The 23,813-nt window shown below is 41.3% G+C and overlaps 18 non-coding genes across 18 annotated transcripts; 14 read left to right on the top strand and 4 right to left on the bottom strand.

The window, feature by feature from the left end:
• The first annotated feature begins 183 nt into the window (after positions 1 to 183).
• Positions 184 to 255, top strand: trnae-uuc (transfer RNA glutamic acid (anticodon UUC)). Its single transcript has one exon. It is a non-coding gene; the product is annotated as a tRNA-Glu (tRNA).
• Positions 256 to 917: 662 nt separating this feature from the next.
• Positions 918 to 989, bottom strand: trnah-gug (transfer RNA histidin (anticodon GUG)). The gene has a single exon. It is a non-coding gene; the product is annotated as a tRNA-His (tRNA).
• Positions 990 to 1,921: 932 nt separating this feature from the next.
• trnae-uuc (transfer RNA glutamic acid (anticodon UUC)) lies at positions 1,922 to 1,993 on the top strand. Its single transcript has one exon. It is a non-coding gene; the product is annotated as a tRNA-Glu (tRNA).
• Positions 1,994 to 2,655: 662 nt separating this feature from the next.
• trnah-gug (transfer RNA histidin (anticodon GUG)) lies at positions 2,656 to 2,727 on the bottom strand. The gene has a single exon. It is a non-coding gene; the product is annotated as a tRNA-His (tRNA).
• A 932-nt stretch (positions 2,728 to 3,659) lies between these two features.
• trnae-uuc (transfer RNA glutamic acid (anticodon UUC)) lies at positions 3,660 to 3,731 on the top strand. The gene has a single exon. It is a non-coding gene; the product is annotated as a tRNA-Glu (tRNA).
• Positions 3,732 to 5,399: 1,668 nt separating this feature from the next.
• On the top strand, positions 5,400 to 5,471 carry trnae-uuc (transfer RNA glutamic acid (anticodon UUC)). Its single transcript has one exon. It is a non-coding gene; the product is annotated as a tRNA-Glu (tRNA).
• Positions 5,472 to 7,138: 1,667 nt separating this feature from the next.
• On the top strand, positions 7,139 to 7,210 carry trnae-uuc (transfer RNA glutamic acid (anticodon UUC)). The gene has a single exon. It is a non-coding gene; the product is annotated as a tRNA-Glu (tRNA).
• Positions 7,211 to 7,872: 662 nt separating this feature from the next.
• On the bottom strand, positions 7,873 to 7,944 carry trnah-gug (transfer RNA histidin (anticodon GUG)). The gene has a single exon. It is a non-coding gene; the product is annotated as a tRNA-His (tRNA).
• A 932-nt stretch (positions 7,945 to 8,876) lies between these two features.
• On the top strand, positions 8,877 to 8,948 carry trnae-uuc (transfer RNA glutamic acid (anticodon UUC)). Its single transcript has one exon. It is a non-coding gene; the product is annotated as a tRNA-Glu (tRNA).
• Positions 8,949 to 9,610: 662 nt separating this feature from the next.
• Positions 9,611 to 9,682, bottom strand: trnah-gug (transfer RNA histidin (anticodon GUG)). The gene has a single exon. It is a non-coding gene; the product is annotated as a tRNA-His (tRNA).
• Positions 9,683 to 10,614: 932 nt separating this feature from the next.
• Positions 10,615 to 10,686, top strand: trnae-uuc (transfer RNA glutamic acid (anticodon UUC)). The gene has a single exon. It is a non-coding gene; the product is annotated as a tRNA-Glu (tRNA).
• A 1,666-nt stretch (positions 10,687 to 12,352) lies between these two features.
• trnae-uuc (transfer RNA glutamic acid (anticodon UUC)) lies at positions 12,353 to 12,424 on the top strand. Its single transcript has one exon. It is a non-coding gene; the product is annotated as a tRNA-Glu (tRNA).
• A 1,666-nt stretch (positions 12,425 to 14,090) lies between these two features.
• Positions 14,091 to 14,162, top strand: trnae-uuc (transfer RNA glutamic acid (anticodon UUC)). Its single transcript has one exon. It is a non-coding gene; the product is annotated as a tRNA-Glu (tRNA).
• A 1,666-nt stretch (positions 14,163 to 15,828) lies between these two features.
• Positions 15,829 to 15,900, top strand: trnae-uuc (transfer RNA glutamic acid (anticodon UUC)). Its single transcript has one exon. It is a non-coding gene; the product is annotated as a tRNA-Glu (tRNA).
• Positions 15,901 to 17,566: 1,666 nt separating this feature from the next.
• Positions 17,567 to 17,638, top strand: trnae-uuc (transfer RNA glutamic acid (anticodon UUC)). The gene has a single exon. It is a non-coding gene; the product is annotated as a tRNA-Glu (tRNA).
• A 1,666-nt stretch (positions 17,639 to 19,304) lies between these two features.
• trnae-uuc (transfer RNA glutamic acid (anticodon UUC)) lies at positions 19,305 to 19,376 on the top strand. The gene has a single exon. It is a non-coding gene; the product is annotated as a tRNA-Glu (tRNA).
• Positions 19,377 to 21,042: 1,666 nt separating this feature from the next.
• trnae-uuc (transfer RNA glutamic acid (anticodon UUC)) lies at positions 21,043 to 21,114 on the top strand. The gene has a single exon. It is a non-coding gene; the product is annotated as a tRNA-Glu (tRNA).
• Positions 21,115 to 22,780: 1,666 nt separating this feature from the next.
• Positions 22,781 to 22,852, top strand: trnae-uuc (transfer RNA glutamic acid (anticodon UUC)). Its single transcript has one exon. It is a non-coding gene; the product is annotated as a tRNA-Glu (tRNA).
• Positions 22,853 to 23,813: the final 961 nt, after the last annotated feature.

Genomic DNA, 23,813 nt, shown 5'->3' with positions numbered 1-23,813 from the left:
TTACTATAAAGAAAAGAAAATCTGTAAAACATCCACTAACACAACACATTTGATTTTCAGTAAAGTAGCGCAGCATGATGATTTACTGTTTTCAAAGAAGCACTTGAGAAAAATCCTACCATTAGGTAGTGGTCTTGAAATATCTGGAGAGAACCATGTCAATGAGCAGCTCTCTCTTGTCTGTCCCATATGGTCTAGCGGTTAGGATTCCTGGTTTTCACCCAGGCGGCCCGGGTTCGACTCCCGGTATGGGAACGGTTAATTATGCACAATATCCATTAGAAACCAGCTTACTTATTTACTGTGATTACACACACTCAATGTCATGCTTGAGGTTTTAGTATTAAAACAAAAAACTCAACTAATGCTAGCTTATGGACCAGTCACAATTTGCCCAGTTTCAGGAGAATTTTACCTGCCTGACTGCATTGTGACCACTGTAAATTTGGTGGAGATGGGAAAATGCTATGGGGTTGTTTTCAGGAGTGGGCATAGACCCCTAAATTCAGGTCTGAATTACAACAGGAACCAAGCCCTCTGGTCTAAAACAAGTGGGTGACCTAACAAATGCTCTTCTAGATCAATGGGCAAATCCTCACATGAACACACTCCACCATCTTTCAGAAAGCCTTCCTAGGGCAGTGGAAGCTGTTGTAGCAATTAAGGGTTGAACAACTCCATATTAAAGCCGGAATGTTTGAATGGGATGTCATTGAAGCCCTCGTCAGTGTTATGTGCAGATGTCCCAATACTTTTGTCCCTGTGGTGTATTTGGAAGTATGATAAGCTTACTGAAATGTGGGGGGAGAGGCACATTTTGTGAGGGTTAAAGTGGATTTCATTTTCAAGAGTAAGAGACTGGACTGGGGGAAGTAATGCGTGTGGGTTTTCATGTGTGTGTAAAATCTCAAAAGCCCTGCCGTGACCCGGATTCGAACCGGGGTTGCTGCGGCCACAACGCAGAGTACTGACCACTATACGATCACGGCTCACCACTGAGCAGGTAGGGGAACTGTCGCTTGCTTATTAGCACTATGCTAATTCTGTCAGACGATTGGCAAGCTGTACTGACGGAAACTTCTGTTCTTAACCGATATAACAGTCCTTATATGGTGCACACTACAGTTTAGTCACACTATAGACTACTCTTTCAAACCACTCTCAATCATCTTGGATCAGTGCTCTGTATTACAGTGTCTGTGGATATCTTCACACTTTTCTGATTTGGTTAGATTTGACTGACTCAAAAGTTTATTTCAACTTTTTTTAAACCCTTCAACTCTTAGTCTTCCTTGGAATCTTGTCTTACTCCATTGGTGAAGCTCATTAAAAGTATGTACCTACGTTTCTGGATTAAAGATTGGTATGGAGAACGTCTGTTGAAGAAAAAGACGAAGAAATCAAACTGCTTTAAACTCAGATGTATTTTACACTTTTACAAAACATCATCACAAAGGACAAAGTAAGCCCCATCACCACCACACTGAACTTCTCACTCCGGATCTGACTCTGTTTATTACTCCATGAGCAGTTAACATGTAGCTTACTTAACACAGATCATTCCTAAAGTAAATCACTCTGACTAACACTGATTTTAATAGCATTTTCCCCTTTTTCCAGCTGTCTCAAGCCACAATTCAGCTGGCATCCCTACATGAAACTCGTGAGTGCTTTGTAGGGCTTGTATATCCTAAGCAGTCATTTAGTTTAGAGCTGTCCTATTAAGTGGGACCCTTCTTTACTATAAAGAAAAGAAAATCTGTAAAACATCCACTAACACAACACATTTGATTTTCAGTAAAGTAGCGCAGCATGATGATTTACTGTTTTCAAAGAAGCACTTGAGAAAAATCCTACCATTAGGTAGTGGTCTTGAAATATCTGGAGAGAACCATGTCAATGAGCAGCTCTCTCTTGTCTGTCCCATATGGTCTAGCGGTTAGGATTCCTGGTTTTCACCCAGGCGGCCCGGGTTCGACTCCCGGTATGGGAACAGTTTATTATGCACAATATCCATTAGAAACCAGCTTACTTATTTACTGTGATTACACACACTCAATGTCATGCTTGATGTTTTAGTATTAAAACAAAAAACTCAACTAATGCTAGCTTATGGACCAGTCACAATTTGCCCAGTTTCAGGAGAATTTTACCTGCCTGACTGCATTGTGACCACTGTAAATTTGGTGGAGATGGGAAAATGCTATGGGGTTGTTTTCAGGAGTGGGCATAGACCCCTAAATTCAGGTCTGAATTACAACAGGAACCAAGCCCTCTGGTCTAAAACAAGTGGGTGACCTAACAAATGCTCTTCTAGATCAATGGGCAAATCCTCACATGAACACACTCCACCATCTTTCAGAAAGCCTTCCTAGAGCAGTGGAAGCTGTTGTAGCAATTAAGGGTTGAACAACTCCATATTAAAGCCGGAATGTTTGAATGGGATGTCATTGAAGCCCTCGTCAGTGTTATGTGCAGATGTCCCAATACTTTTGTCCCTGTGGTGTATTTGGAAGTATGATAAGCTTACTGAAATGTGGGGGGAGAGGCACATTTTGTGAGGGTTAAAGTGGATTTCATTTTCAAGAGTAAGAGACTGGACTGGGGGAAGTAATGCGTGTGGGTTTTCATGTGTGTGTAAAATCTCAAAAGCCCTGCCGTGACCCGGATTCGAACCGGGGTTGCTGCGGCCACAACGCAGAGTACTGACCACTATACGATCACGGCTCACCACTGAGCAGGTAGGGGAACTGTCGCTTGCTTATTAGCACTATGCTAATTCTGTCAGACGATTGGCAAGCTGTACTGACGGAAACTTCTGTTCTTAACCGATGTAACAGTCCTTATATGGTGCACACTACAGTTTAGTCACACTATAGACTACTCTTTCAAACCACTCTCAATCATCTTTGATCAGTGCTCTGTATTACAGTGTCTGTGGATATCTTCACACTTTTCTGATTTGGTTAGATTTGACTGACTCAAAAGTTTATTTCAACTTTTTTTAAACCCTTCAACTCTTAGTCTTCCTTGGAATCTTGTCTTACTCCATTGGTGAAGCTCATTAAAAGTATGTACCTACGTTTCTGGATTAAAGATTGGTATGGAGAACGTCTGTTGAAGAAAAAGACGAAGAAATCAAACTGCTTTAAACTCAGATGTATTTTACACTTTTACAAAACATCATCACAAAGGACAAAGTAAGCCCCATCACCACCACACTGAACTTCTCACTCCGGATCTGACTCTGTTTATTACTCCATGAGCAGTTAACATGTAGCTTACTTAACACAGATCATTCCTAAAGTAAATCACTCTGACTAACACTGATTTTAATAGCATTTTCCCCTTTTTCCAGCTGTCTCAAGCCACAATTCAGCTGGCATCCCTACATGAAACTCGTGAGTGCTTTGTAGGGCTTGTATATCCTAAGCAGTCATTTAGTTTAGAGCTGTCCTATTAAGTGGGACCCTTCTTTACTATAAAGAAAAGAAAATCTGTAAAACATCCACTAACACAACACATTTGATTTTCAGTAAAGTAGCGCAGCATGATGATTTACTGTTTTCAAAGAAGCACTTGAGAAAAATCCTACCATTAGGTAGTGGTCTTGAAATATCTGGAGAGAACCATGTCAATGAGCAGCTCTCTCTTGTCTGTCCCATATGGTCTAGCGGTTAGGATTCCTGGTTTTCACCCAGGCGGCCCGGGTTCGACTCCCGGTATGGGAACAGTTTATTATGCACAATATCCATTAGAAACCAGCTTACTTATTTACTGTGATTACACACACTCAATGTCATGCTTGATGTTTTAGTATTAAAACAAAAAACTCAACTAATGCTAGCTTATGGACCAGTCACAATTTGCCCAGTTTCAGGAGAATTTTACCTGCCTGACTGCATTGTGACCACTGTAAATTTGGTGGAGATGGGAAAATGCTATGGGGTTGTTTTCAGGAGTGGGCATAGACCCCTAAATTCAGGTCTGAATTACAACAGGAACCAAGCCCTCTGGTCTAAAACAAGTGGGTGACCTAACAAATGCTCTTCTAGATCAATGGGCAAATCCTCACATGAACACACTCCACCATCTTTCAGAAAGCCTTCCTAGAGCAGTGGAAGCTGTTGTAGCAATTAAGGGTTGAACAACTCCATATTAAAGCCGGAATGTTTGAATGGGATGTCATTGAAGCCCTCGTCAGTGTTATGTGCAGATGTCCCAATACTTTTGTCCCTGTGGTGTATTTGGAAGTATGATAAGCTTACTGAAATGTGGGGGGAGAGGCACATTTTGTGAGGGTTAAAGTGGATTTAATTTTCAACAGTAAGAGACTGGACTGGGGGAAGTAATGCGTGTGGGTTTTCATGTGTGTGTAAAATCTCAAAAGCCCTGCCGTGACCCGGATTCGAACCGGGGTTGCTGCGGCCACAACGCAGAGTACTGACCACAATATATGATCACGGCTCACCACCGAGCAGGTAGGGGAACAGGCGCTTGCTTATTAGCACTATGCTAATTCTGTCAGACGATTGGCAAGCTGTACTGACGGAAACTTCTGTTCTTAACCGATATAACAGTCCTTATATGGTGCACACTACAGTTTAGTCACACTATAGACTACTCTTTCAAACCACTCTCAATCATCTTGGATCAGTGCTCTGTATTACAGTGTCTGTGGATATCTTCACACTTTTCTGATTTGGTTAGATTTGACTGACTCAAAAGTTTATTTCAACTTTTTTTAAACCCTTCAACTCTTAGTCTTCCTTGGACTCTTGTCTTACTCCATTGGTGAAGCTCATTAAAAGTATGTACCTACGTTTCTGGATTAAAGATTGGTATGGAGAACGTCTGTTGAAGAAAAAGACGAAGAAATCAAACTGCTTTAAACTCAGATGTATTTTACACTTTTACAAAACATCATCACAAAGGACAAAGTAAGCCCCATCACCACCACACTGAACTTCTCACTCCGGATCTGACTCTGTTTATTACTCCATGAGCAGTTAACATGCAGCTTACTTAACACAGATCATTCCTAAAGTAAATCACTCTGACTAACACTGATTTTAATAGCATTTTCCCCTTTTTCCAGCTGTCTCAAGCCACAATTCAGCTGGCATCCCTACATGACACTCGTGAGTGCTTTGTAGGGCTTGTATATCCTAAGCAGTCATTTAGTTTAGAGCTGTCCTATTAAGTGGGACCCTTCTTTACTACAAAGAAAAGAAAATCTGTAAAACATCCACTAACACAACACATTTGATTTTCAGTAAAGTAGCGCAGCATGATGATTTACTGTTTTCAAAGAAGCACTTGAGAAAAATCCTACCATTAGGTAGTGGTCTTGAAATATCTGGAGAGAACCATGTCAATGAGCAGCTCTCTCTTGTCTGTCCCATATGGTCTAGCGGTTAGGGTTCCTGGTTTTCACCCAGGCGGCCCGGGTTCGACTCCCGGTATGGGAACAGTTTATTATGCACAATATCCATTAGAAACCAGCTTACTTATTTACTGTGATTACACACACTCAATGTCATGCTTGAGGTTTTAGTATTAAAACAAAAAACTCAGCTAATGCTAGCTTATGGACCAGTCACAATTTGCTCAGTTTCAGGAGAATTTTACCTGCCTGACTGCATTGTGACCACTGTAAATTTGGTGGAGATGGGAAAATGCTATGGGGTTGTTTTCAGAAGTGGGCATAGACCCCTAAATTCAGGTCTGAATTACAACAGGAACCAAGCCCTCTGGTCTAAAACAAGTGGGTGACCTAACAAATGCTCTTCTAGATCAATGGGCAAATCCTCACATGAACACACTCCACCATCTTTCAGAAAGCCTTCCTAGAGCAGTGGAAGCTGTTGTAGCAATTAAGGGTTGAACAACTCCATATTAAAGCCGGAATGTTTGAATGGGATGTCATTGAAGCCCTCGTCAGTGTTATGTGCAGATGTCCCAATACTTTTGTCCCTGTGGTGTATTTGGAAGTATGATAAGCTTACTGAAATGTGGGGGGAGAGGCACATTTTCTGAGGGTTAAAGTGGATTTAATTTTCAACAGTAAGAGACTGGACTGGGGGAAGTAATGCGTGTGGGTTTTTCATGTGTGTGTAAAATCTCAAAAGCCCTGCCGTGACCCGGATTCGAACCGGGGTTGCTGCGGCCACAACGCAGAGTACTGAGCACTATACGATCACGGCTCACCACTGAGCAGGTAGGGGAACTGTCGCTTGCTTATTAGCACTATGCTAATTCTGTCAGACGATTGGCAAGCTGTACTGACGGAAACTTCTGTTCTTAACCGATATAACAGTCCTTATATGGTGCACACTTCAGTTTAGTCACACTATAGACTACTCTTTCAAACCACTCTCAATCATCTTGGATCAGTGCTCTGTATTACAGTGTCTGTGGATATCTTCACACTTTTCTGATTTGGTTAGATTTGACTGACTCAAAAGTTTATTTCAACTTTTTTTAAACCCTTCAACTCTTAGTCTTCCTTGGACTCTTGTCTTACTCCATTGGTGAAGCTCATTAAAAGTATGTACCTACGTTTCTGGATTAAAGATTGGTATGGAGAACGTCTGTTGAAGAAAAAGACGAAGAAATCAAACTGCTTTAAACTCAGATGTATTTTACACTTTTACAAAACATCATCACAAAGGACAAAGTAAGCCCCATCACCACCACACTGAACTTCTCACTCCGGATCTGACTCTGTTTATTACTCCATGAGCAGTTAACATGCAGCTTATCTAACACAGATCATTCCTAAAGTAAATCACTATGACTAACACTGATTTTAATAGCATTTTCCCCTTTTTCCAGCTGTCTCAAGCCACAATTCAGCTGGCATCCCTACATGAAACTCGTGAGTGCTTTGTAGGGCTTGTATATCCTAAGCAGTCATTTAGCTTAGAGCTGTCCTATTAAGTGGGACCCTTCTTTATTATAAAGAAAAGAAAATCTGTAAAACATCCACTAACACAACACATTTGATTTTCAGTAAAGTAGCGCAGCATGATGATTTACTGTTTTCAAAGAAGCACTAGAGAAAAATCCTACCATTAGGTAGTGGTCTTGAAATATCTGGAGAGAACCATGTCAATGAGCAGCTCTCTCTTGTCTGTCCCATATGGTCTAGCGGTTAGGATTCCTGGTTTTCACCCAGGCGGCCCGGGTTCGATTCCCGGTATGGGAACAGTTTATTATGCACAATATCCATTAGAAATCAGCTTACTTATTTACTGTGATTACACACACTCAATGTCATGCTTGAGGTTTTAGTATTAAAACAAAAAACTCAACTAATGCTAGCTTATGGACCAGTCACAATTTGTTCAGTTTCAGGAGAATTTTACCTGCCTGACTGCATTGTGACCACTGTAAATTTGGTGGAGATGGGAAAATGCTATGGGGTTGTTTTCAGGAGTGGGCATAGACCCCTAAATTCAGGTCTGAATTACAACAGGAACCAAGCCCTCTGGTCTAAAACAAGTGGGTGACCTAACAAATGCTCTTCTAGATCAATGGGCAAATCCTCACATGAACACACTCCACCATCTTTCAGAAAGCCTTCCTAGAGCAGTGGAAGCTGTTGTAGCAATTAAGGGTTGAACAACTCCATATTAAAGCCGGAATGTTTGAATGGGATGTCATTGAAGCCCTCGTCAGTGTTATGTGCAGATGTCCCAATACTTTTGTCCCTGTGGTGTATTTGGAAGTATGATAAGCTTACTGAAATGTGGGGGGAGAGGCACATTTTGTGAGGGTTAAAGTGGATTTAATTTTCAACAGTAAGAGACTGGACTGGGGGAAGTAATGCGTGTGGGTTTTCATGTGTGTGTAAAATCTCAAAAGCCCTGCCGTGACCCGGATTCGAACCGGGGTTGCTGCGGCCACAACGCAGAGTACTGACCACTATACGATCACGGCTCACCACTGAGCAGGTAGGGGAACTGGCGCTTGCTTATTAGCACTATGCTAATTCTGTCAGACGATTGGCAAGCTGTACTGACGGAAACTTCTGTTCTTAACCGATATAACAGTCCTTATATGGTGCACACTACAGTTTAGTCACACTATAGACTACTCTTTCAAACCACTCTCAATCATCTTGGATCAGTGCTCTGTATTACAGTGTCTGTGGATATCTTCACACTTTTCTGATTTGGTTAGATTTGACTGACTCAAAAGTTTATTTCAACTTTTTTTAAACCCTTCAACTCTTAGTCTTCCTTGGACTCTTGTCTTACTCCATTGGTGAAGCTCATTAAAAGTATGTACCTACGTTTCTGGATTAAAGATTGGTATGGAGAACGTCTGTTGAAGAAAAAGACGAAGAAATCAAACTGCTTTAAACTCAGATGTATTTTACACTTTTACAAAACATCATCACAAAGGACAAAGTAAGCCCCATCACCACCACACTGAACTTCTCACTCCGGATCTGACTCTGTTTATTACTCCATGAGCAGTTAACATGCAGCTTATCTAACACAGATCATTCCTAAAGTAAATCACTATGACTAACACTGATTTTAATAGCATTTTCCCCTTTTTCCAGCTGTCTCAAGCCACAATTCAGCTGGCATCCCTACATGAAACTCGTGAGTGCTTTGTAGGGCTTGTATATCCTAAGCAGTCATTTAGCTTAGAGCTGTCCTATTAAGTGGGACCCTTCTTTATTATAAAGAAAAGAAAATCTGTAAAACATCCACTAACACAACACATTTGATTTTCAGTAAAGTAGCGCAGCATGATGATTTACTGTTTTCAAAGAAGCACTAGAGAAAAATCCTACCATTAGGTAGTGGTCTTGAAATATCTGGAGAGAACCATGTCAATGAGCAGCTCTCTCTTGTCTGTCCCATATGGTCTAGCGGTTAGGATTCCTGGTTTTCACCCAGGCGGCCCGGGTTCGATTCCCGGTATGGGAACAGTTTATTATGCACAATATCCATTAGAAATCAGCTTACTTATTTACTGTGATTACACACACTCAATGTCATGCTTGAGGTTTTAGTATTAAAACAAAAAACTCAACTAATGCTAGCTTATGGACCAGTCACAATTTGTTCAGTTTCAGGAGAATTTTACCTGCCTGACTGCATTGTGACCACTGTAAATTTGGTGGAGATGGGAAAATGCTATGGGGTTGTTTTCAGGAGTGGGCATAGACCCCTAAATTCAGGTCTGAATTACAACAGGAACCAAGCCCTCTGGTCTAAAACAAGTGGGTGACCTAACAAATGCTCTTCTAGATCAATGGGCAAATCCTCACATGAACACACTCCACCATCTTTCAGAAAGCCTTCCTAGAGCAGTGGAAGCTGTTGTAGCAATTAAGGGTTGAACAACTCCATATTAAAGCCGGAATGTTTGAATGGGATGTCATTGAAGCCCTCGTCAGTGTTATGTGCAGATGTCCCAATACTTTTGTCCCTGTGGTGTATTTGGAAGTATGATAAGCTTACTGAAATGTGGGGGGAGAGGCACATTTTCTGAGGGTTAAAGTGGATTTAATTTTCAACAGTAAGAGACTGGACTGGGGGAAGTAATGCGTGTGGGTTTTCATGTGTGTGTAAAATCTCAAAAGCCCTGCCGTGACCCGGATTCGAACCGGGGTTGCTGCGGCCACAACGCAGAGTACTGACCACTATACGATCACGGCTCACCACTGAGCAGGTAGGGGAACTGGCGCTTGCTTATTAGCACTATGCTAATTCTGTCAGACGATTGGCAAGCTGTACTGACGGAAACTTCTGTTCTTAACCGATATAACAGTCCTTATATGGTGCACACTACAGTTTAGTCACACTATAGACTACTCTTTCAAACCACTCTCAATCATCTTGGATCAGTGCTCTGTATTACAGTGTCTGTGGATATCTTCACACTTTTCTGATTTGGTTAGATTTGACTGACTCAAAAGTTTATTTCAACTTTTTTTAAACCCTTCAACTCTTAGTCTTCCTTGGACTCTTGTCTTACTCCATTGGTGAAGCTCATTAAAAGTATGTACCTACGTTTCTGAATTAAAGATTGGTATGGAGAACGTCTGTTGAAGAAAAAGACGAAGAAATCAAACTGCTTTAAACTCAGATGTATTTTAAACTTTTACAAAACATCATCACAAAGGACAAAGTAAGACCCATCACCACCACACTGAACTTCTCACTCCGGATCTGACTCTGTTTATTACTCCATGAGCAGTTAACATGCAGCTTACTTAACACAGATCATTCCTAAAGTAAATCACTCTGACTAACACTGATTTTAATAGCATTTTCCCCTTTTTCCAGCTGTCTCAAGCCACAATTCAGCTGGCATCCCTACATGAAACTCGTGAGTGCTTTGTAGGGCTTGTATATCCTAAGCAGTCATTTAGCTTAGAGCTGTCCTATTAAGTGGGACCCTTCTTTATTATAAAGAAAAGAAAATCTGTAAAACATCCACTAACACAACACATTTGATTTTCAGTAAAGTAGCGCAGCATGATGATTTACTGTTTTCAAAGAAGCACTAGAGAAAAATCCTACCATTAGGTAGTGGTCTTGAAATATCTGGAGAGAACCATGTCAATGAGCAGTTCTCTCTTGTCTGTCCCATATGGTCAAGCGGTTAGAATTCCTGGTTTTCACCCAGGCGGCCCGGGTTCGACTCCCGGTATGGGAACAGTTTATTATGCACAATATCCATTAGAAACCAGCTTACTTATTTACTGTGATTACACACACTCAATGTCATGCTTGAGGTTTTAGTATTAAAACAAAAAACTCAACTAATGCTAGCTTATGGACCAGTCACAATTTGCCCAGTTTCAGGAGAATTTTACCTGCCTGACTGCATTGTGACCACTGTAAATTTGGTGGAGATGGGAAAATGCTATGGGGTTGTTTTCAGGAGTGGGCATAGACCCCTAAATTCAGGTCTGAATTACAACAGGAACCAAGCCCTCTGGTCTAAAACAAGTGGGTGACCTAACAAATGCTCTTCTAGATCAATGGGCAAATCCTCACATGAACACACTCCACCATCTTTCAGAAAGCCTTCCTAGAGCAGTGGAAGCTGTTGTAGCAATTAAGGGTTGAACAACTCCATATTAAAGCCGGAATGTTTGAATGGGATGTCATTGAAGCCCTCGTCAGTGTTATGTGCAGATGTCCCAATACTTTTGTCCCTGTGGTGTATTTGGAAGTATGATAAGCTTACTGAAATGTGGGGGGAGAGGCACATTTTGTGAGGGTTAAAGTGGATTTAATTTTCAAGAGTAAGAGACTGGACTGGGGGAAGTAATGCGTGTGGGTTTTCATGTGTGTGTAAAATCTCAAAAGCCCTGCCGTAACACGGATTCGAACCGGGGTTGCTGCGGCCACAACGCAGAGTACTGACCACTATACGATCACGGCTCACCACTGAGCAGGTAGGGGAACTGGTGCTTGCTTATTAGCACTATGCTAATTCTGTCAGACGATTGGCAAGCTGTACTGACGGAAACTTCTGTTCTTAACCGATATAACAGTCCTTATATGGTGCACACTACAGTTTAGTCACACTATAGACTACTCTTTCAAACCACTCTCAATCATCTTGGATCAGTGCTCTGTATTACAGTGTCTGTGGATATCTTCACACTTTTCTGATTTGGTTAGATTTGACTGACTCAAAAGTTTATTTCAACTTTTTTTAAACCCTTCAACTCTTAGTCTTCCTTGGACTCTTGTCTTACTCCACTGGTGAAGCTCATTAAAAGTATGTACCTACGTTTCTGGATTAAAGATTGGTATGGAGAACGTCTGTTGAAGAAAAAGACGAAGAAATCAAACTGCTTTAAACTCAGATGTATTTTACACTTTTACAAAACATCATCACAAAGGACAAAGTAAGCCCCATCACCACCACACTGAACTTCTCACTCCGGATCTGACTCTGTTTATTACTCCATGAGCAGTTAACATGCAGCTTACTTAACACAGATCATTCCTAAAGTAAATCACTCTGACTAACACTGATTTTAATAGCATTTTCCCCTTTTTCCAGCTGTCTCAAGACACAATTCAGCTGGCATCCCTACATGAAACTCGTGAGTGCTTTGTAGGGCTTGTATATCCTAAGCAGTCATTTAGCTTAGAGCTGTCCTATTAAGTGGGACCCTTCTTTACTATAAAGAAAAGAAAATCTGTAAAACATCCACTAACACAACACATTTGATTTTCAGTAAAGTAGCGCAGCATGATGATTTACTGTTTTCAAAGAAGCACTTGAGAAAAATCCTACCATTAGGTAGTGGTCTTGAAATATCTGGAGAGAACCATGTCAATGAGCAGCTCTCTCTTGTCTGTCCCATATGGTCTAGCGGTTAGGATTCCTGGTTTTCACCCAGGCGGCCCGGGTTCGACTCCCGGTATGGGAACAGTTTATTATGCACAATATCCATTAAAAACCAGCTTACTTATTTACTGTGATTACACACACTCAATGTCATGCTTGAGGTTTTAGTATTAAAACAAAAAACTCAACTAATGCTAGCTTATGGACCAGTCACAATTTGCCCAGTTTCAGGAGAATTTTACCTGCCTGACTGCATTGTGACCACTGTAAATTTGGTGGAGATGGGAAAATGCTATGGGGTTGTTTTCAGGAGTGGGCATAGACCCCTAAATTCAGGTCTGAATTACAACAGGAACCAAGCCCTCTGGTCTAAAACAAGTGGGTGACCTAACAAATGCTCTTCTAGATCAATGGGCAAATCCTCACATGAACACACTCCACCATCTTTCAGAAAGCCTTCCTAGAGCAGTGGAAGCTGTTGTAGCAATTAAGGGTTGAACAACTCCATATTAAAGCCGGAATGTTTGAATGGGATGTCATTGAAGCCCTCGTCAGTGTTATGTGCAGATGTCCCAATACTTTTGTCCCTGTGGTGTATTTGGAAGTATGATAATCTTACTGAAATGTGGGGGGAGAGGCACATTTTGTGAGGGTTAAAGTGGATTTAATTTTCAAGAGTAAGAGACTGGACTGGGGGAAGTAATGCGTGTGGGTTTTCATGTGTGTGTAAAATCTCAAAAGCCCTGCCGTGACACGGATTCGAACCGGGGTTGCTGCGGCCACAACGCAGAGTACTGAGCACTATACGATCACGGCTCACCACTGAGCAGGTAGGGGAACTGGTGCTTGCTTATTAGCACTATGCTAATTCTGTCAGACGATTGGCAAGCTGTACTGACGGAAACTTCTGTTCTTATCCGATATAACAGTCCTTATATGGTGCACACTACAGTTTAGTCACACTATAGACTACTCTTTCAAACCACTCTCAATCATCTTGGATCAGTGCTCTGTATTACAGTGTCTGTGGATATCTTCACACTTTTCTGATTTGGTTAGATTTGACTGACTCAAAAGTTTATTTCAACTTTTTTTAAACCCTTCAACTCTTAGTCTTCCTTGGACTCTTGTCTTATTCCATTGGTGAAGCTCATTAAAAGTATGTACCTACGTTTCTGGATTAAAGATTGGTATGGAGAACGTCTGTTGAAGAAAAAGACGAAGAAATCAAACTGCTTTAAACTCAGATGTATTTTACACTTTTACAAAACATCATCACAAAGGACAAAGTAAGCCCCATCACCACCACACTGAACTTCTCACTCCGGATCTGACTCTGTTTATTACTCCATGAGCAGTTAACATGCAGCTTACTTAACACAGATCATTCCTAAAGTAAATCACTCTGACTAACACTGATTTTAATAGCATTTTCCCCTTTTTCCAGCTGTCTCAAGACACAATTCAGCTGGCATCCCTACATGAAACTCGTGAGTGCTTTGTAGGGCTTGTATATCCTAAGCAGTCATTTAGCTTAGAGCTGTCCTATTAAGTGGGACCCTTCTTTACTATAAAGAAAAGAAAATCTGTAAAACATCCACTAACACAACACATTTGATTTTCAGTAAAGTAGCGCAGCATGATGATTTACTGTTTTCAAAGAAGCACTTGAGAAAAATCCTACCATTAGGTAGTGGTCTTGAAATATCTGGAGAGAACCATGTCAATGAGCAGCTCTCTCTTGTCTGTCCCATATGGTCTAGCGGTTAGGATTCCTGGTTTTCACCCAGGCGGCCCGGGTTCGACTCCCGGTATGGGAACAGTTTATTATGCACAATATCCATTAGAAACCAGCTTACTTATTTACTGTGATTACACACACTCAATGTCATGCTTGAGGTTTTAGTATTAAAACAAAAAACTCAACTAATGCTAGCTTATGGACCAGTCACAATTTGCCCAGTTTCAGGAGAATTTTACCTGCCTGACTGCATTGTGACCACTGTAAATTTGGTGGAGATGGGAAAATGCTATGGGGTTGTTTTCAGGAGTGGGCATAGACCCCTAAATTCAGGTCTGAATTACAACAGGAACCAAGCCCTCTGGTCTAAAACAAGTGGGTGACCTAACAAATGCTCTTCTAGATCAATGGGCAAATCCTCACATGAACACACTCCACCATCTTTCAGAAAGCCTTCCTAGAGCAGTGGAAGCTGTTGTAGCAATTAAGGGTTGAACAACTCCATATTAAAGCCGGAATGTTTGAATGGGATGTCATTGAAGCCCTCGTCAGTGTTATGTGCAGATGTCCCAATACTTTTGTCCCTGTGGTGTATTTGGAAGTATGATAAGCTTACTGAAATGTGGGGGGAGAGGCACATTTTGTGAGGGTTAAAGTGGATTTAATTTTCAAGAGTAAGAGACTGGACTGGGGGAAGTAATGCGTGTGGGTTTTCATGTGTGTGTAAAATCTCAAAAGCCCTGCCGTGACACGGATTCGAACCGGGGTTGCTGCGGCCACAACGCAGAGTACTGACCACTATACGATCACGGCTCACCACTGAGCAGGTAGGGGAACTGGTGCTTGCTTATTAGCACTATGCTAATTCTGTCAGACGATTGGCAAGCTGTACTGACGGAAACTTCTGTTCTTAACCGATATAACAGTCCTTATATGGTGCACACTACAGTTTAGTCACACTATAGACTACTCTTTCAAACCACTCTCAATCATCTTGGACCAGTGCTCTGTATTACAGTGTCTGTGGATATCTTCACACTTTTCTGATTTGGTTAGATTTGACTGACTCAAAAGTTTATTTCAACTTTTTTTAAACCCTTCAACTCTTAGTCTTCCTTGGACTCTTGTCTTATTCCATTGGTGAAGCTCATTAAAAGTATGTACCTACGTTTCTGGATTAAAGATTGGTATGGAGAACGTCTGTTGAAGAAAAAGACGAAGAAATCAAACTGCTTTAAACTCAGATGTATTTTACACTTTTACAAAACATCATCACAAAGGACAAAGTAAGCCCCATCACCACCACACTGAACTTCTCACTCCGGATCTGACTCTGTTTATTACTCCATGAGCAGTTAACATGCAGCTTACTTAACACAGATCATTCCTAAAGTAAATCACTCTGACTAACACTGATTTTAATAGCATTTTCCCCTTTTTCCAGCTTTCTCAAGACACAATTCAGCTGGCATCCCTACATGAAACTCGTGAGTGCTTTGTAGGGCTTGTATATCCTAAGCAGTCATTTAGCTTAGAGCTGTCCTATTAAGTGGGACCCTTCTTTACTATAAAGAAAAGAAAATCTGTAAAACATCCACTAACACAACACATTTGATTTTCAGTAAAGTAGCGCAGCATGATGATTTACTGTTTTCAAAGAAGCACTTGAGAAAAATCCTACCATTAGGTAGTGGTCTTGAAATATCTGGAGAGAACCATGTCAATGAGCAGCTCTCTCTTGTCTGTCCCATATGGTCTAGCGGTTAGGATTCCTGGTTTTCACCCAGGCGGCCCGGGTTCGACTCCCGGTATGGGAACAGTTTATTATGCACAATATCCATTAGAAACCAGCTTACTTATTTACTGTGATTACACACACTCAATGTCATGCTTGAGGTTTTAGTATTAAAACAAAAAACTCAACTAATGCTAGCTTATGGACCAGTCACAATTTGCTCAGTTTCAGGAGAATTTTACCTGCCTGACTGCATTGTGACCACTGTAAATTTGGTGGAGATGGGAAAATGCTATGGGGTTGTTTTCAGGAGTGGGCATAGACCCCTAAATTCAGGTCTGAATTACAACAGGAACCAAGCCCTCTGGTCTAAAACAAGTGGGTGACCTAACAAATGCTCTTCTAGATCAATGGGCAAATCCTCACATGAACACACTCCACCATCTTTCAGAAAGCCTTCCTAGAGCAGTGGAAGCTGTTGTAGCAATTAAGGGTTGAACAACTCCATATTAAAGCCGGAATGTTTGAATGGGATGTCATTGAAGCCCTCGTCAGTGTTATGTGCAGATGTCCCAATACTTTTGTCCCTGTGGTGTATTTGGAAGTATGATAAGCTTACTGAAATGTGGGGGGAGAGGCACATTTTGTGAGGGTTAAAGTGGATTTAATTTTCAACAGTAAGAGACTGGACTGGGGGAAGTAATGCGTGTGGGTTTTCATGTGTGTGTAAAATCTCAAAAGCCCTGCGGTGACCCGGATTCGAACCGGGGCTGCTGCGGCCACAACGCAGAGTACTGACCACTATACGATCACGGCTCACCACTGAGCAGGTAGGGGAACTGGCGCTTGCTTATTAGCACTATGCTAATTCTGTCAGACGATTGGCAAGCTGTACTGACGGAAACTTCTGTTCTTAACCGATATAACAGTCCTTATATGGTGCACACTACAGTTTAGTCACACTATAGACTACTCTTTCAAACCACTCTCAATCATCTTTGATCAGTGCTCTGTATTACAGTGTCTGTGGATATCTTCACACTTTTCTGATTTGGTTAGATTTGACTGACTCAAAAGTTTATTTCAACTTTTTTTAAACCCTTCAACTCTTAGTCTTCCTTGGAATCTTGTCTTACTCCATTGGTGAAGCTCATTAAAAGTATGTACCTACGTTTCTGGATTAAAGATTGGTATGGAGAACGTCTGTTGAAGAAAAAGACGAAGAAATCAAACTGCTTTAAACTCAGATGTATTTTACACTTTTACAAAACATCATCACAAAGGACAAAGTAAGCCCCATCACCACCACACTGAACTTCTCACTCCGGATCTGACTCTGTTTATTACTCCATTAGCAGTTAACATGCAGCTTACTTAACACAGATCATTCCTAAAGTAAATCACTCTGACTAACACTGATTTTAATAGCATTTTCCCCTTTTTCCAGCTGTCTCAAGCCACAATTCAGCTGGCATCCCTACATGAAACTCGTGAGTGCTTTGTAGGGCTTGTATATCCTAAGCAGTCATTTAGTTTAGAGCTGTCCTATTAAGTGGGACCCTTCTTTACTATAAAGAAAAGAAAATCTGTAAAACATCCACTAACACAACACATTTGATTTTCAGTAAAGTAGCGCAGCATGATGATTTACTGTTTTCAAAGAAGCACTTGAGAAAAATCCTACCATTAGGTAGTGGTCTTGAAATATCTGGAGAGAACCATGTCAATGAGCAGCTCTCTCTTGTCTGTCCCATATGGTCTAGCGGTTAGGATTCCTGGTTTTCACCCAGGCGGCCCGGGTTCGACTCCCGGTATGGGAACAGTTTATTATGCACAATATCCATTAAAAACCAGCTTACTTATTTACTGTGATTACACACACTCAATGTCATGCTTGAGGTTTTAGTATTAAAACAAAAAACTCAACTAATGCTAGCTTATGGACCAGTCACAATTTGCCCAGTTTCAGGAGAATTTTACCTGCCTGACTGCATTGTGACCACTGTAAATTTGGTGGAGATGGGAAAATGCTATGGGGTTGTTTTCAGGAGTGGGCATAGACCCCTAAATTCAGGTCTGAATTACAACAGGAACCAAGCCCTCTGGTCTAAAACAAGTGGGTGACCTAACAAATGCTCTTCTAGATCAATGGGCAAATCCTCACATGAACACACTCCACCATCTTTCAGAAAGCCTTCCTAGAGCAGTGGAAGCTGTTGTAGCAATTAAGGGTTGAACAACTCCATATTAAAGCCGGAATGTTTGAATGGGATGTCATTGAAGCCCTCGTCAGTGTTATGTGCAGATGTCCCAATACTTTTGTCCCTGTGGTGTATTTGGAAGTATGATAAGCTTACTGAAATGTGGGGGGAGAGGCACATTTTGTGAGGGTTAAAGTGGATTTAATTTTCAACAGTAAGAGACTGGACTGGGGGAAGTAATGCGTGTGGGTTTTCATGTGTGTGTAAAATCTCAAAAGCCCTGCCGTGACCCGGATTCGAACCGGGGTTGCTGCGGCCACAACGCAGAGTACTGACCGCTATACGATCACGGTTCACCACTGAGCAGGTAGGGAAACTGGCGCTTGCTTATTAGCACTATGCTAATTCTGTCAGACGATTGGCAAGCTGTACTGACGGAAACTTCTGTTCTTAACCGATATAACAGTCCTTATATGGTGCACACTACAGTTTAGTCACACTATAGACTACTCTTTCAAACCACTCTCAATCATCTTGGATCAGTGCTCTGTATTACAGTGTCTGTGGATATCTTCACACTTTTCTGATTTGGTTAGATTTGACTGACTCAAAAGTTTATTTCAACTTTTTTTAAACCCTTCAACTCTTAGTCTTCCTTGGAATCTTGTCTTACTCCATTGGTGAAGCTCATTAAAAGTATGTACCTACGTTTCTGGATTAAAGATTGGTATGGAGAACGTCTGTTGAAGAAAAAGACGAAGAAATCAAACTGCTTTAAACTCAGATGTATTTTACACTTTTACAAAACATCATCACAAAGGACAAAGTAAGCCCCATCACCACCACACTGAACTTCTCACTCCGGATCTGACTCTGTTTATTACTCCATGAGCAGTTAACATGCAGCTTACTTAACACAGATCATTCCTAAAGTAAATCACTCTGACTAACACTGATTTTAATAGCATTTTCCCCTTTTTCCAGCTGTCTCAAGCCACAATTCAGCTGGCATCCCTACATGAAACTCGTGAGTGCTTTGTAGGGCTTGTATATCCTAAGCAGTCATTTAGTTTAGAGCTGTCCTATTAAGTGGGACCCTTCTTTACTATAAAGAAAAGAAAATCTGTAAAACATCCACTAACACAACACATTTGATTTTCAGTAAAGTAGCGCAGCATGATGATTTACTATTTTCAAAGAAGCACTTGAGAAAAATCCTACCATTAGGTAGTGGTCTTGAAATATCTGGAGAGAACCATGTCAATGAGCAGCTCTCTCTTGTTTGTCCCATATGGTCTAGCGGTTAGGATTCCTGGTTTTCACCCAGGTGGCCCGGGTTCGACTCCCGGTATGGGAACAGTTTATTATGCACAATATCCATTAGAAACCAGCTTACTTATTTACTGTGATTACACACACTCAATGTCATGCTTGAGGTTTTAGTATTAAAACAAAAAACTCAGCTAATGCTAGCTTATGGACCAGTCACAATTTGCTCAGTTTCAGGAGAATTTTACCTGCCTGACTGCATTGTGACCACTGTAAATTTGGTGGAGATGGGAAAATGCTATGGGGTTGTTTTCAGGAGTGGGCATAGACCCCTAAATTCAGGTCTGAATTACAACAGGAACCAAGCCCTCTGGTCTAAAACAAGTGGGTGACCTAACAAATGCTCTTCTAGATCAATGGGCAAATCCTCACATGAACACACTCCACCATCTTTCAGAAAGCCTTTCTAGAGCAGTAGAAGCTGTTGAAGCAATTAAGGGTTGAACAACTCCATATTAAAGCCGGAATGTTTGAATGGGATGTCATTGAAGCCCTCGTCAGTGTTATGTGCAGATGTCCCAATACTTTTGTCCCTGTGGTGTATTTGGAAGTATGATAAGCTTACTGAAATGTGGGGGGAGAGGCACATTTTGTGAGGATTAAAGTGGATTTAATTTTCAACAGTAAGAGACTGGACTGGGGGAAGTAATGCGTGTGGGTTTTCATGTGTGTGTAAAATCTCAAAAGCCCTGCCGTGACCCGGATTCGAACCGGGGTTGCTGCGGCCACAACGCAGAGTACTGAGCACTATACGATCACGGCTCACCACTGAGCAGGTAGGGGAACTGGCACTTGCTTATTAGCACTATGCTAATTCTGTCAGACGATTGGCAAGCTGTACTGACGGAAACTTCTGTTCTTAACCGATATAACAGTCCTTATATGGTGCACACTACAGTTTAGTCACACTATAGACTACTCTTTCAAACCACTCTCAATCATCTTTGATCAGTGCTCTGTATTACAGTGTCTGTGGATATCTTCACACTTTTCTGATTTGGTTAGATTTGACTGACTCAAAAGTTTATTTCAACTTTTTTTAAACCCTTCAACTCTTAGTCTTCCTTGGAATCTTGTCTTACTCCATTGGTGAAGCTCATTAAAAGTATGTACCTACGTTTCTGGATTAAAGATTGGTATGGAGAACGTCTGTTGAAGAAAAAGACGAAGAAATCAAACTGCTTTAAACTCAGATGTATTTTACACTTTTACAAAACATCATCACAAAGGACAAAGTAAGCCCCATCACCACCACACTGAACTTCTCACTCCGGATCTGACTCTGTTTATTACTCCATGAGCAGTTAACATGCAGCTTACTTAACACAGATCATTCCTAAAGTAAATCACTCTGACTAACACTGATTTTAATAGCATTTTCCCCTTTTTCCAGCTGTCTCAAGCCACAATTCAGCTGGCATCCCTACATGAAACTCGTGAGTGCTTTGTAGGGCTTGTATATCCTAAGCAGTCATTTAGTTTAGAGCTGTCCTATTAAGTGGGACCCTTCTTTACTATAAAGAAAAGAAAATCTGTAAAACATCCACTAACACAACACATTTGATTTTCAGTAAAGTAGCGCAGCATGATGATTTACTGTTTTCAAAGAAGCACTTGAGAAAAATCCTACCATTAGGTAGTGGTCTTGAAATATCTGGAGAGAACCATGTCAATGAGCAGCTCTCTCTTGTCTGTCCCATATGGTCTAGCGGTTAGGATTCCTGGTTTTCACCCAGGCGGCCCGGGTTCGACTCCCGGTATGGGAACAGTTTATTATGCACAATATCCATTAGAAACCAGCTTACTTATTTACTGTGATTACACACACTCAATGTCATGCTTGAGGTTTTAGTATTAAAACAAAAAACTCAACTAATGCTAGCTTATGGACCAGTCACAATTTGCCCAGTTTCAGGAGAATTTTACCTGCCTGACTGCATTGTGACCACTGTAAATTTGGTGGAGATGGGAAAATGCTATGGGGTTGTTTTCAGGAGTGGGCATAGACCCCTAAATTCAGGTCTGAATTACAACAGGAACCAAGCCCTCTGGTCTAAAACAAGTGGGTGACCTAACAAATGCTCTTCTAGATCAATGGGCAAATCCTCACATGAACACACTCCACCATCTTTCAGAAAGCCTTCCTAGAGCAGTGGAAGCTGTTGTAGCAATTAAGGGTTGAACAACTCCATATTAAAGCCGGAATGTTTGAATGGGATGTCATTGAAGCCCTCGTCAGTGTTATGTGCAGATGTCCCAATACTTTTGTCCCTGTGGTGTATTTGGAAGTATGATAAGCTTACTGAAATGTGGGGGGAGAGGCACATTTTGTGAGGGTTAAAGTGGATTTAATTTTCAACAGTAAGAGACTGGACTGGGGGAAGTAATGCGTGTGGGTTTTCATGTGTGTGTAAAATCTCAAAAGCTCCGCCGTGACCCGGATTCGAACCAGGGTTGCTGCGGCCACAACGCAGAGTACTGACCACTATACGATCACGGCTCACCACTGAGCAGGTAGGGGAACTGGCGCTTGCTTATTAGCACTATGCTAATTCTGTCAGACGATTGGCAAGCTGTACTGACGGAAACTTCTGTTCTTAACCGATATAACAGTCCTTATATGGTGCACACTACAGTTTAGTCACACTATAGACTACTCTTTCAAACCACTCTCAATCATCTTGGATCAGTGCTCTGTATTACAGTGTCTGTGGATATCTTCACACTTTTCTGATTTGGTTAGATTTGACTGACTCAAAAGTTTATTTCAACTTTTTTTAAACCCTTCAACTCTTAGTCTTCCTTGGAATCTTGTCTTACTCCATTGGTGAAGCTCATTAAAAGTATGTACCTACGTTTCTGGATTAAAGATTGGTATGGAGAACGTCTGTTGAAGAAAAAGACGAAGAAATCAAACTGCTTTAAACTCAGATGTATTTTACACTTTTACAAAACATCATCACAAAGGACAAAGTAAGCCCCATCACCACCACACTGAACTTCTCACTCCGGATCTGACTCTGTTTATTACTCCATGAGCAGTTAACATGCAGCTTACTTAACACAGATCATTCCTAAAGTAAATCACTCTGACTAACACTGATTTTAATAGCATTTTCCCCTTTTTCCAGCTGTCTCAAGCCACAATTCAGCTGGCATCCCTACATGAAACTCGTGAGTGCTTTGTAGGGCTTGTATATCCTAAGCAGTCATTTAGTTTAGAGCTGTCCTATTAAGTGGGACCCTTCTTTACTATAAAGAAAAGAAAATCTGTAAAACATCCACTAACACAACACATTTGATTTTCAGTAAAGTAGCGCAGCATGATGATTTACTGTTTTCAAAGAAGCACTTGAGAAAAATCCTACCATTAGGTAGTGGTCTTGAAATATCTGGAGAGAACCATGTCAATGAGCAGCTCTCTCTTGTCTGTCCCATATGGTCTAGCGGTTAGGATTCCTGGTTTTCACCCAGGCGGCCCGGGTTCGACTCCCGGTATGGGAACAGTTTATTATGCACAATATCCATTAGAAACCAGCTTACTTATTTACTGTGATTACACACACTCAATGTCATGCTTGAGGTTTTATTATTAAAACAAAAAACTCAACTAATGCTAGCTTATGGACCAGTCACAATTTGCCCAGTTTCAGGTGAATTTTACCTGCCTGACTGCATTGTGACCACTGTAAATTTGGTGGAGATGGGAAAATGCTATGGGGTTGTTTTCAGGAGTGGGCATAGACCCCTAAATTCAGGTCTGAATTACAACAGGAACCAAGCCCTCTGGTCTAAAACAAGTGGGTGACCTAACAAATGCTCTTCTAGATCAATGGGCAAATCCTCACATGAACACACTCCACCATCTTTCAGAAAGCCTTCCTAGAGCAGTGGAAGCTGTTGTAGCAATTAAGGGTTGAACAACTCCATATTAAAGCCGGAATGTTTGAATGGGATGTCATTGAAGCCCTCGTCAGTGTTATGTGCAGATGTCCCAATACTTTTGTCCCTGTGGTGTATTTGGAAGTATGATAAGCTTACTGAAATGTGGGGGGAGAGGCACATTTTGTGAGGGTTAAAGTGGATTTAATTTTCAAGAGTAAGAGACTGGACTGGGGGAAGTAATGCGTGTGGGTTTTCATGTGTGTGTAAAATCTCAAAAGCCCTGCCGTGACCCGGATTCGAACCGGGGTTGCTGCGGCCACAACGCAGAGTACTGAGCACTATACGATCACGGCTCACCACTGAGCAGGTAGGGGAACTGGCACTTGCTTATTAGCACTATGCTAATTCTGTCAGACGATTGGCAAGCTGTACTGACGGAAACTTCTGTTCTTAACCGATATAACAGTCCTTATATGGTGCACACTACAGTTTAGTCACACTATAGACTACTCTTTCAAACCACTCTCAATCATCTTTGATCAGTGCTCTGTATTACAGTGTCTGTGGATATCTTCACACT

Source organism: Salminus brasiliensis, chromosome 1, assembly GCF_030463535.1.
Source record: "Salminus brasiliensis chromosome 1, fSalBra1.hap2, whole genome shotgun sequence".
Classification (NCBI taxonomy): Eukaryota; Metazoa; Chordata; class Actinopteri; order Characiformes; family Bryconidae; genus Salminus; species Salminus brasiliensis.
Note: the sequence above shows the minus strand (reverse complement) of the source record. Positions and strands in the feature narration are given on the sequence as shown.